The 12,039-nt window shown below is 40.7% G+C and overlaps 1 protein-coding gene across 3 annotated transcripts in view; it reads left to right on the top strand.

Moving 5' to 3' along the window:
• Positions 1-12,039, top strand: part of WWC2 (WW and C2 domain containing 2) — a 207,373-nt gene that overhangs the window by 177,063 nt on the left and 18,271 nt on the right. The window lies entirely within an intron of this gene.

The raw sequence follows: 12,039 nt of genomic DNA, 5'->3' as shown, positions 1-12,039 counted from the left end.
GTCTGTCATCTCGGAGGGGCTTACATCTTTTTTAAAGCATGCCACGTAGAAGGTACCCAACGTACGCTTCTTTTTTGCGCATAAGTCTTTGGATGTTTTACTACAGCTTGGAACACATTTGGAACACATTTTTCCCACTGCTATAGGCCCCCTTTTTTTTTTTTTTCGCAAACTGAAAATGTTGAAGGAACAAGGAAGCTGGGAAAGTGGGTGTGGCAGCAGGGGATGGGTGTGGCCAGTAAGAGTGAGGGCGTGGCCAAGGGGGAAGTGGGAAGTAGTCATAATTTCTCCTCCAGATTTTTCTCAATCTCAACGTAAGACTTGGCAAATAAATACAGTATAACTTTTGGCATAAGTGAGACATTTTGTTTGGATTTTCTATGGATATCTTTTTAAGGTTCATTAACCACATCAATTGTGAAATACATTGCTAATTTTAATGCTACTAAATTTTCACTTTCATTCTTATCTTAAAGAAAAATTACACTTTGTTTATTGACATTCTCCCTTACCTTTCACCCTACAAATAGCTATACCAAAAAAAGATGAAATCACTTATTAAAAAATAGAGTATTTTTGGCCGGGTGCAGTGGCTCATGCCTATAATCCCAGCACTTTGGGAGGCTGAGGCAGGTGGATCATGAGGTTAGGAGTTCAAGACCATCCTGGCCAAGATGCTGAAACCTAGTCTCTACTAAAAATACAAAAAAATTAGCTGGGCGTGGTGGCACGCACCTGTAATCCCAGCTATTCGGGAGGCTGAGACAGAGAATTTCTTAAACCTGGGAGGCAGAGGGTGCAGTGAGCCGAGATCACACCACTACACTTCAGCCTGGGCGACAGAGTGAGACTCCCGTCTCAAAAAAAAAAAAAAAAACACAAGAGTGTTTTTAAAGAAACTATTTCCATTATTTTGACACCTAAATATTACTGAAATTTTCAAGAATCTGCATACATATGAAATTGATTGACTTTCTCAAGAGTAGCATTTATATTTGGTTTCGAAGTGTGTATTCATATCCATATGTAGTAGCAAATAGAATTTTCCATACAGCTGAAATACTAATACTACAAATGCCAAAATGTTGTTTCCTTCAGCCCCTTTGGATGGGGACGTAAAATAGATCAGACACTTCCTGAAACTAACAGAAAATCTTATCTATGATATAAACTGCTCTTTTTGACCCAGAGTTGTTATTTGATCATATCGTGTATAGTACTATCAGGAAAGTTTGAATCGTTCAGCTGACTGGAACTAGTGATCCTAGATGGAACTCAGAAACTAAATGAATGAATTTCAAGAATCAAACTGACACCAGTGATCTTTAAAGAAACTTTAAGCAACAAAACGTATTTCATATCTGTATCTTATCCCACCTGATAGAAGGAAACCTTCACATTCAGTAGGACCTCAGTGTTTGCTTAATGCAAAGTTCAATGGTAGGCCTGACATTTGCCACAGCAGTGGATACGGGATAATTAGACATTGCCCTGGTTTCATAAAGGAGATGAGCCAGACACTCCAGGTCCATGAGAGCAGTGCTTCCTGGAGAGGTCAGGAGAGGTTTCATGGAGGAGGTGGCACTTGAACTGGCTTTTAAAGTGGGAAGTGGAGCTTCATAGGGGTGAGAGGCCCAGGACCGTCCATTAATAAAGGTCCAGATGGGCTCCAGACAGTGGAGGGCTGTGGGCAGGAGCCTGCAGGAGAGTAGGGCCACAGCATGTGGAAGGTAGTCTTATGAAATGGAAGATTGAATTATAAGCAGAAATGACCTGCGCTTATGTTTGTAACCTCAGTAACCATCATTTTTACTCTCGAGTTTTTAACTCAACATTAGCAATAATTTCAAACTTTTGGTTGACTTTGACCTACTTTAATGTCATGGAGAAGCATCACAGTCTTTGACTTTTATGGGTCAAAGCCTCCGAAAGCTGAATTGGAGTTTTACAACTATAGATGCAAACAGAACTTTGTGTCTTTGGTTGGTTGTTCATTTCTAGTGTGTCATGATATGAAATTCTAAACCTCTAGGTATCAATAATTACTAAAACTGTGGGACTTAAGTTTTTTACTTAATATCATAATGCAAAGGTTCATCCATAAATTGCTTGTTACCGTATTTCATTTTTCTTGACTTATCTAATCTCCATTATATAGAGAGAAGCTCAGTAGAGCAAAAAACAAAAGGAAAAACAGACAAAGCTCTGGCAAAATTAATGAAGAGAATATACAAATAAAGAATATTACAAAAGTAATGAGGGACAGAACTACAGGTAATTGTGAGATTTAAAAAATAATTACAGCTGAGGTGGGAGAATCACTTGACCCCAGGAGTTGGAGACCAGCCTGGGCAATATAGGGAGACCTTGCCTCTACAAAAAAGTTAAAAAAAAAAATTCACTAGGCATGGTAGCATGTACCAATTACTTGGTCCCAATTACTTGTAAGGCTGAGGTGGGAGGATCACTTTAGCCCAGGAGGTAGAGGCTGCAGTGAGTTGTGATTGCAGCACTGCACTCCAGCCTAGAAGACAGGGTGATACCCTGTCAATCAGTTATGAAAAATTAAAAAATAAATGCATACACACACACACACACACACACACACACACACACACACGCACTCCCAGTGCTTTGGGAGACCAGAGTGGGAGGACAGCTTGAGGCCAAGAGTTTGAGACCAGCCTGAGTGACATAACAAGATCCCATGGGGAAAAAATAAAGTTAAGTTAGCTGAGCATGGTGGCACATACCTATGTAGTCTTGGCTATTCTGGTGACTGAGGCAAGAGGATCACCAGAGGTTTGAGGTTGAAGTGAGCTGTGATCACCCCACTGAACTTTAGCCTGACTGACAGGAAAAAATAATTGAATACTATCAAAAGTATATGCCTACAGTTTGGACATACGTCTAGGAAAATATACTAGAATGGATGTTTGGAAAGAATAAAAAGGATGGAAAATCCTATAACTCTTTTAAAAAAGTAGAAGTAGTGATTAAAAATCTATCCACAAAGAAAATGTAAGTTCTGGATGCTTTATAAGCAAATTCCACCACACTTTCAAAGAAGAAATTATCTCAATTTTATACAAACTCTTCCAGACACTAGAAAAAGAGGGAACACTTCTGCAACTAATTTTATGTAATCAACATCCCTAAAGCCAACACTAGACAAAGATACTTTCAAAAGGAAAATCACAGGCCAGGCCAGTTTCATTTATGAATGTAGATGCCAGAATCCTGACTAACAAATGTTAGTAAATAGAATCCAACACCGTATTAAAAAGATAATACATGTTGACCATGTTGAATTGTACGAAAGTTTTCTTTGGTTTGGTTTGGTTTGGTTTTTTGAGACAGTGTTTCGCTCTGTTACCAAGGCTGGAGTGCAGTGGCATGGTCTTGGCTCACTGCAACCTCTGCCTCCCGGGTTCAAGCAATTCTCCTGCCTCAGCTTCCCAAGTAACTGGGGCTACAGGTGCGCACCACCACTTTTTTGTAGTTTTGGTAGAGACAGGGTTTCGCCATGTTGGCCAGGCTGGTCTCAAACTCCTGACGTCAGGTGATCCACCCGCCTCAGCTTCCCAAAGTACTGGGATTACAGGCATAAGCCACTGTGCCTGGCAGGTTTTTTAATATTGGAAAACAATGAATTAAAAAAATATATGTTGACCCTGTCGAAATGTCTAAGAATATTTTTAGTGCTAGGAAATCTATTTGTATAATTCATTACTTTAACAGATTAAGGAGAAAAATCATTTGGCCAACTCAGTAGATTCAGAAAAATATTGAGAAAAGTCAGTGTTCTTTCATGTTTAAAAATCCCAGTAAGTTAGAGGCAGGAACTTCCTCAACTTGATAAAGAATAACTTAAAGTAAGTGTGATCATAAATAGATAAACATTAGAATCATTTTCTTTAAAATCAAACACAAGGCATTCACTATCCTTCTGTTCAACATTGTATTAGGAGTTCCTAAACAGTGCCATAAGGCAAGAAAAAAAGTAGAAGCAAAAAGATTGGAAAGAAATAAAGCTGCCGTTATTTACAGGTGACATTGCATACATTAAAAAATTTGTAAGTTATTACAAATAGTAGGAGTTTAGCAAGATGGGTGAGTAGTATGATATCCAAAAGTCTGTTGCATTTCTTTACACCAACCAGAAACACCTAGAACATTTAATTAAGATAATTACAACAGTATCAAAGAATATCAAATATCAAGAAATAAACTTAACAAAAATAAACAGTACAGTACAAAGAAAATTACAAAACCTACTGAGAAGAAATGTAAAAGCAAATTCATGGAGAATTTATTACATCCATGTAGAGCAGGGGTCAGTAAGCTTTTCCTATAAATGACCATATATTACATATTATATCAAATTATACTACAATATAATGTAACTGTATTATAACTAAATATTAACAATGTTAAATATTCCCTGTTGCCATATGGTCCCTGTTGCCGCTATTCAGTTCTGCCATAGACAAAATGTAATTAAGTGATGTATTTGCATTCCAATAAAACTTTATTTACAAAAAGAGGTGGCAGGCCATAGTTTGCCAATTGCTGATATAGAGGAAGAATTAATACTGTGGAGACGGCCAGTTCTTTCTAAAATGTACCATAGAGTCAATGTAATTCCAAGCAGAATACCCACATGGTTCTTCATGGATACTGATGCAGTTAATGAAAAAGTAAAGGTCAAAGAATAGCCAAGGTACTTTGGAAAAGAGTAACAAGGAGAGGGACTTGCCCTACAAATTTATTAAGCTGCTAAAATAGCAGGAATTTGTGGAGGAATTAAGAGATTGGTCATGGCATGAATACAGAGCTCAGAAGCAGACACATCTGTATGGAGTGTTGCTGTGTGATGAGGATGTATCTGTGTGGAGCACTGATGTGTGATACATAAGTAATAGGGGAACCGTGAAGTTTCTAAAGTGTTCTCTGGAAAGACAGTGTGGCAGTAGTATAAGTGACCATGGCTAGAGCCAGAGGCTCCTTCCCAGTCCCCAGCGCCAGACATTTTCTCATGAGATAAAGTGAGAGAGACTCTGGCAGATCCAAAGAGTAAGTCTAATACTGATTGAAAAAGAAGATTAAGACCTTCTTTTAAAAGTAAAAGCATCATAAATATACTGTTTTCCTGAGTGGTTTGTTTTTTTTTTTTTTTAATTGTCTTTCATTGTAGAATTCTGCTAAGATTCTTACTGTTGCTGATTCAAGATTTGGGGACTGATAGGGTGACCTTTGTTTTCCTTCTACACTAAAGAAATCTTTGCATTTGCTCTAAGTAAAGTAGATATAAAGTAGAAAGAGTCTAGAACCCAACAACCCAAGGAAATCATCAGGGCAGACACACTGCTCAGAGTCTCTGAAAACTGGCAGCCAAGTCAGAGTTGATATTTGAGGCACACATGTTCATTTTAATGATTTGTCCCTTAATGAGCCAGTCAAAAATGTGTGTTTGTTTCCAACTGAAGAAAAAATTAAGAAGGAGTTCCTTGGGAAACTTGAGCGACATATTTTCTGTAAAAACACAAACACACCTCCTAATGCAAATCCTTCCTCTCCAACTCCTATGCTGCCTTCGACCTAGAGTGTCAACTCCCCAGGGAAGCAGTGAGGCTCCTTTGCTTCTTTGGTATTACAGTGCCTTAGTAGATGTTCCATCCAACCTTGGCAGAAGTCTCCTTTGCCTCATTCAAGCTGCTCATCTTGTTGACCAGCCGTGATTTTAGCCCTCTTTGAGTTTTGCTTGCCTCCTGCTCACCGCTAGCATAGAGGATTTCACCCTGGGGCTTACTGATGAATAGAACAATACAGCCTGAAAACGTGATGAGAATCTGACTGGTGCACTCTGTCTGTGGCCTTAGCGTAGCTTGGCCATGTGAGGGCCTCTGCCCTGTCCTCAGGGAGCCCTTGGTCCAGTTGTGCCTTGGTGATGCTGGGACCAAGTTTCAGGAATATCAGGGTCTATGGATATTACCAGATCAAATCAATATCTCTTAGAGACCTTATGTACAACACAGTTTTGAAATCAACCCTCAACGCTTTTTGACAGACTGTTCTGAAACAGTTTTCTGCTGTTTTTGTTCCCACCATCTCATACAATGTTCACAGCCATGATCTAGGAAAAGAATGACAGTGTGACGGGAAAAGTGCCCAATTCATTCTTCCTGGGGTGCCGAGATCCCTGACACCCCTTGTTTGTTTGTTTTCATCCCTATCATACCGACCTATCATTCTGTTCTCAGTGACAGAAGTAGTGATAGGAATATGAGACGTGCTTCTCAGACACATGATAAAGTTGAACTAAATTGCCTTGGAAATGACCTCTTTGGGAGCTGTCATCTCTGTCATTCAGTGCAACCATGTGTGTGACACGGGTGGTATTTTTCACTTTCATCTCCGAATTGTCAGCATTTAATTATTCCTATTGCAGGGCATCGCCTAAAAATGATGCTGGCTAACATACCTGACGGGTGCCGTCCCTTCCTGTGCCTGCCTCAGAGCCAGTGTCTTCATAAAGTTGCTGCCATAGCTGTGTGAGGGTTTTGATTCTTTAAAATGTCAACACAACCCAACATACTTGAGTACAAAGCTGGGTGGAGTTGCCCTTGCCAGTAGAGGTAACATTAATGCCACGTTGGATGTATTTTGCTCACAAAACAGGCCTTCTGTTACCCACGTGGCAGTACTCTCTTAAATGGTATGAAAACTGGTCGCTGGGCTCAGAACAGCCCAGGATTAATCTGAAGATCATGGGACTGTTCAATTTGGATCAAGAGTGCAAAGATTTGAGAGAGCCAGGATCTCCTTTGTTTTGCCCAGTGAAGGATACAGGCAGGCCTTGTTCCAGTTGGAAACTGTCTGAAAAAGAATGACACTTTAGAACTCTCCTTTGTAAAATAGTGCTTTATTTTATATTAATTTACAGTTGTTTAATCACTAAATGATACCTGTGCATAATTCTGGCCTCATAATACGTTTCTGATGATGATTAGAATCATCCTTACATAGGTTGCATTGATGATTTTGCTTAGAAATTATTCTTAAGGCCGGGCGCAGTGGCTCACGCCTCTAATCCCAGCCCTTTGGGAGGCCGAGGCTGGTGGATCACGAGGTCAGGAGATCGAGACCATCCTAGCTAACACAGTGAAACCCCCTCTCTACTAAAAACACAAAAAAAATTAGCCGGGCGAGGTGGCGGCGCCTGTAGTCCCAGCTACTCGGGAAGCTGAGGCAGGAGAATGGCGTGAACCCGGGAGGCGGAGCTTACAGTGAGCCGAGATCTGGCCACTGCTCTCCAGCCTCAGTGACAGAGCAAGACTCCGTCTCAAAAAAAAAAAAAAAAAAAGAAAGAAATTATTTCTTAATAGAAGAGTCTTTTTGAGACAGGTCCTCTCTCTGTTACCCAGGCTGGAGTGCAGTAGTGTGACCACAGCCCACTACAGCCTTGACCTCCGAGGTTCAAGCAGTCCTTCCACCTTGGTGGTTGGGACCACAGGCACACACCACCACGTGGACTCAGCTAATTTTTTTTTTTTTTTTTTTTTTGTAGAAACCAGGTTTCACTGTATTGCCCAAGCTGGTCTCGAACTCCTGGGCTCAAGCAAGCCTCCCTCCTTGGCCTCCCAAAGTGCTGGGATTGCAGGTGTGAGCCACCATACCTAGCCTAGAGGATTTCTGATCTTTATTATCTGATGAACCAGCACTTAGTTGGTTTTAAAACTAGTTTGCATACCAGGATAATGAGGGAAAAGAAGATCCCAAGGATCTTTCTCTTATGATCATGGTAGAGCCTGAGATAAACACTTTTTTTTTGTCTTGGAGTTTCACTCTTGTCATCCAGGGTGAAGTGCAGTGGCACAATCTCAGCTCACTGCAACCTCCACCTCCCGGGTTCAAGCCATTCTTCCACGTCAGCCTCCCAAGTAGCTGGGACTACAGGTGCACACCACCACTCCCAGCTAATTTTTGTATTTTTAGTAGAGATGGAGTTTCACTATGTTGGCCAGGCTGGTCTTGAACTCCTGACCTCAGGTGATCTGCCCACCTTGGCCTCCCAAAGTGCTGGGATTATAGGCGTGAGTCATCGCGCTCGGCCTGGGATAAACACTTCTGTTCTACTGCTTCACCAAGAGGGTGCAGCCCGGGGAGCTGAAGAGAGACAACGGAGGAGATGGCCGCTAGTGTCCTGCCTGCTTGCTCCCTTGGGACCAGCACCCACAGGCCATGCTAACCACATCTCACAGTCATCCCTCAGAGGAGAAATGAGGAAGAATCATTCTACCCATGCGCACATATGACTGCCAAACAATCTCACGGCACACGTTGGCTTCAGCAGAAAAGCCATGGCAGGGGCCAGAGAAAGGACATAAGGGGAGACACTAGTTATACCTTCCTGAAGTCCGCCAGACCCTCAGAGTTGATGACTGCAAGGGCATTGGGAAAGGTCAAGAGGATTTGAGCGGACATGTTAGAGGTCTCTTATTCAGAATGAGAATGTGAATGAGAATGTGTTTTCTAGTTCTTTTCAAGAAAATTTCAGCTTAACAAAATGTGAAGATACATCTAAAAAATTAAGGGCTAGTAAAAGCTGACAGTCTTAATAATTTGTATTCAGCTTTCTCCATGCCATTGCTATTGTTTTTCTAGATCACTACGGTGAACATCTTAGGGATGCCGTTAACAGTTCAGTATAAAACTCCTTTGTCAGAGGAGTTGAACCTCATATACAAAATGCTGTCTTTTTATACACATGATAGGGCCAAAACTCTTTAGCTAGCCTGATGTTACCCAGGGAAAGAGCCATTGGTATATACCTGAGGTCCCTGTTTAGGGTCCAAGTGAAAAGAGACTATAACAGCAAGGCCGGGAGACCGATGAGTGCTTGTGGTGTCAGAGTCAGATCTTCTTGGATGCTGTTGTGGCTTTGCTTTCTCATTACCCTTCCCCATTGCTTTCCTTTACAACTCCTTTCTTCTTCCAAACAAAAAATAGGTAAATGAAAACAAACCAGCCTTATAAAAATATGCATACCTGTGGCTTATGTTTTTCCCATGCACTAATAGGATTTTATATACTTACGTATGAATTAAGAGGATTGAAGTAGATAGCCACCAAGATCCCTTCTAGTTACAGAATTTTGTGATCTATTTGAAATCAAGTCTAATGTGCTTTCAGTATAAATAGGGATTCAGAGAGATTTGTGGAAATTGAAGTCTGCATGGCCTAAGGGAACTAAACCTTGAGGGTACATGCAGTACTTTGATAATTCTGAAGTCCCAGGTGAAATGTGATTCCTGGAAGCTTTTTCGTATCAGGATACTCAGAGTGCAGTCTTACACAGGTTATGCAGAGTGGATTTTTTATCACACTGTAAGAAACTATGCTGTCTTAGTCCATTTTGTGCTGTTATAACGAAATGCCACAGACTGGGTAATTTATAAAGAACATAAATTTATTTCTCACAGTTCGGGAGGCTGGAAAGTCCAAGATCCAGAGGCTGCAGCTGGCAAGGGCCTTCTTGCTGTGATATCCCATGGTGGAGGGTAGGAGGCAGGAGAGAGAGTCCACTCCCAAAAAAGCCCTTTGATTGGGGCATTAAACCCACACATGAGGGTGGAGCCCTCAGGCCTGCTCACCTCTCAAAGGTGCCACCTTTCAATACCGTTACAATGGCAGTTGAATTTCAGCATGAGTTTTGGAGAGACAAACATTCAACCCGTAGCAGATGCCAAGCCCGCTGCCCCTCCATTTTTGCTTCCTTCTACTACTGGCAGTTTCACATCAAGCAACAGTGAAAAAAGCTCACAAAACAAGGTGCATTTATCCTGCTTTCAAAATGATTTGATTCTCCCTAGTGCAGAAGGGATTTTGTCGTTATTTTTACCAACTCTGTGGATATAAACTGTTTGAGTTGTGTACTTTTCTCACCACTGAAATTTGCAAAAACCGGTTTTGTGAAAATACAAACTTCCCATCGTGTGCCTTCCGTTATAGCCACAGAAGCTCATGATAACCATTGACTTCCCTCACCTGCTTCTTCCTCACTTCCACAGCCATTTGTTAACATACACATGGGTACACCAGGACCTGCACACACACACACACACTAACTCTGCCACACTCACACATTGCCCTTTCATCTCCATCATTTCCCTGTGGTATTGGGGATTTGTGAGGTTTTCAGCAAGATGACCATAAAGTGCCTAACGATGAGCAAAGAGTCTGCCAGTTGCCATAAAAAATATGGCTCCTAGAAAAGCAGTGAATCAAAGCCAGCAGCAGATCCTGGATCTGCCTCCCTTGTCAGCGAAAACTGTCAGGTCTCAGGGTCACACTCCATAACCTTCCTCCTTTGTGATCCAAAGTCTGTTTTGTAGCTCAGAATAAAAAACAGAATCTTATTTAGTGTCCTCGTGTATTGTAAAACCCCCTTAGGAAGCAGAGCAAGAAGCTCAGGACTGTAACTTAAGACCGGATGGTGCTTTTTATTCCATTAGGCTTCTTAACACAACTATGAAGAAATCACTGGGCCTCTCTGCAGGTTGGGCTCCCATCATGTAAACTGGAGGTGAATCACACCTTCTGGAGTCCGCAGCATGCGAAGTGGCTCCCAGGCCTCGTGAGCCAGGCGTCTTATCGTGACTCCTTGGGGTGAGGGGAAGCATGCCGAGAGAGGACTGGGGTTCTTCCAGAGGAGCCTCATGGTCCTTACGAAGCAGGAATTTCTTTCTTTTCTTTTTTTTTTTTTTTAATTTTTTCCATAGAGTGTTTCCCTGTCAAAATGCCAAAATTCTGGTGCTAGACTGCAGAACTGCTAGACTTTTTGTAAAGCTTAAAATAATGCAAATGTTAACACTCTTAAAAGTTAGATCTGTTTTAAAAATTATGCCAAGTATATTAATACACTGCATTCAACAAAATCTTAATGATTACAGTAAAGTATTCAGCAATGAGATTTAACTGCCTACAAAGTTGTTTGGTATTGATCATTAGCAGCTGATAATAATTCTATATGTTTTGCCACCTAATTTTTGGAGAAGGATATCGGTATAGATACAGATAAAAATATAAAAACGTAGAGGCAAATACAGTCTTCAGTAAAGTATATTTTTATTCAGCAGGGAAGGAAATATCTTCCTATGTTCCCTGGTCAGCTTTATTTTTTTGTAAGACAAAGGCAAGTTTCAAATTAATTTTGTAGTCACCATAGAAATGCTGGAAGTTGAAAATGTCAGCAGCCATTACACTACGTAGAGGGACTGCCAAAAGGGTTCTCTGCAAGGGGTAGGAGACCTCTGCGTTCCATTCACGTGGAAGGTAGCAAAGACGGAACAGGATGCTGTGAGCCTGTCCTATTTCCTATCTGATAAAATCACTTCTAGGTAAGAAAAGTAGGTTAGATTTTCTTACCTATGCATGATTCAGTTCCTTCCCTGACTTTTCCTAATACGTCTCTTGTGAAATCAGTCAACAGATGTCTGTTTGAAGAGTGATTTTTTTTTTCTTATGGTATTTCACGAAGAATTTGAATAGCAGCAAAATGTTTAGTCTATTTACTAATTTAGTAATTTGATATACCATAGCAAGGTAGAAGTCATTTCTCAGTGTATACTAAGTCAACAGTTCGTTATCTGGGACCTAATGAAAAATTACCCATTTACTAAAGATAGGACTTCACAAAGTAACTATCACATTTGTCACCCTTGTATTTGAATCACATAAATTCACAAGCTCCAACTGGCAACTAAATTATCTCATCAATTACAAAGTAATCAAGAGACAACTGTTACTTAACAAATATAGGCTGCTTTTATAGACAAAATCTTTCAAAACAGGGTGAGGAATTGGGGGGGGCAGTAAAAAATACCTGGAAAAAGACACCGTGTGATGAAAAAAAATCAAAACTTATTGCAGTAGATGATTATTAGCAAAGTACTAAGGATGCCCCATTGTGGGTTATTTAGCTTTCCATAAAGTAGTTTCAGTATAATTTACTCTTTATAAGTATTTGCTGAATAA

The sequence above is a fragment of the Rhinopithecus roxellana genome, chromosome 2 (genome assembly GCF_007565055.1).
Source record: "Rhinopithecus roxellana isolate Shanxi Qingling chromosome 2, ASM756505v1, whole genome shotgun sequence".
NCBI classification, from domain to species: domain Eukaryota; kingdom Metazoa; phylum Chordata; class Mammalia; order Primates; family Cercopithecidae; genus Rhinopithecus; species Rhinopithecus roxellana.
The sequence above is the reverse complement of the archived record's forward strand: the minus strand, read 5'-3'. Positions and strand labels throughout refer to the sequence as shown.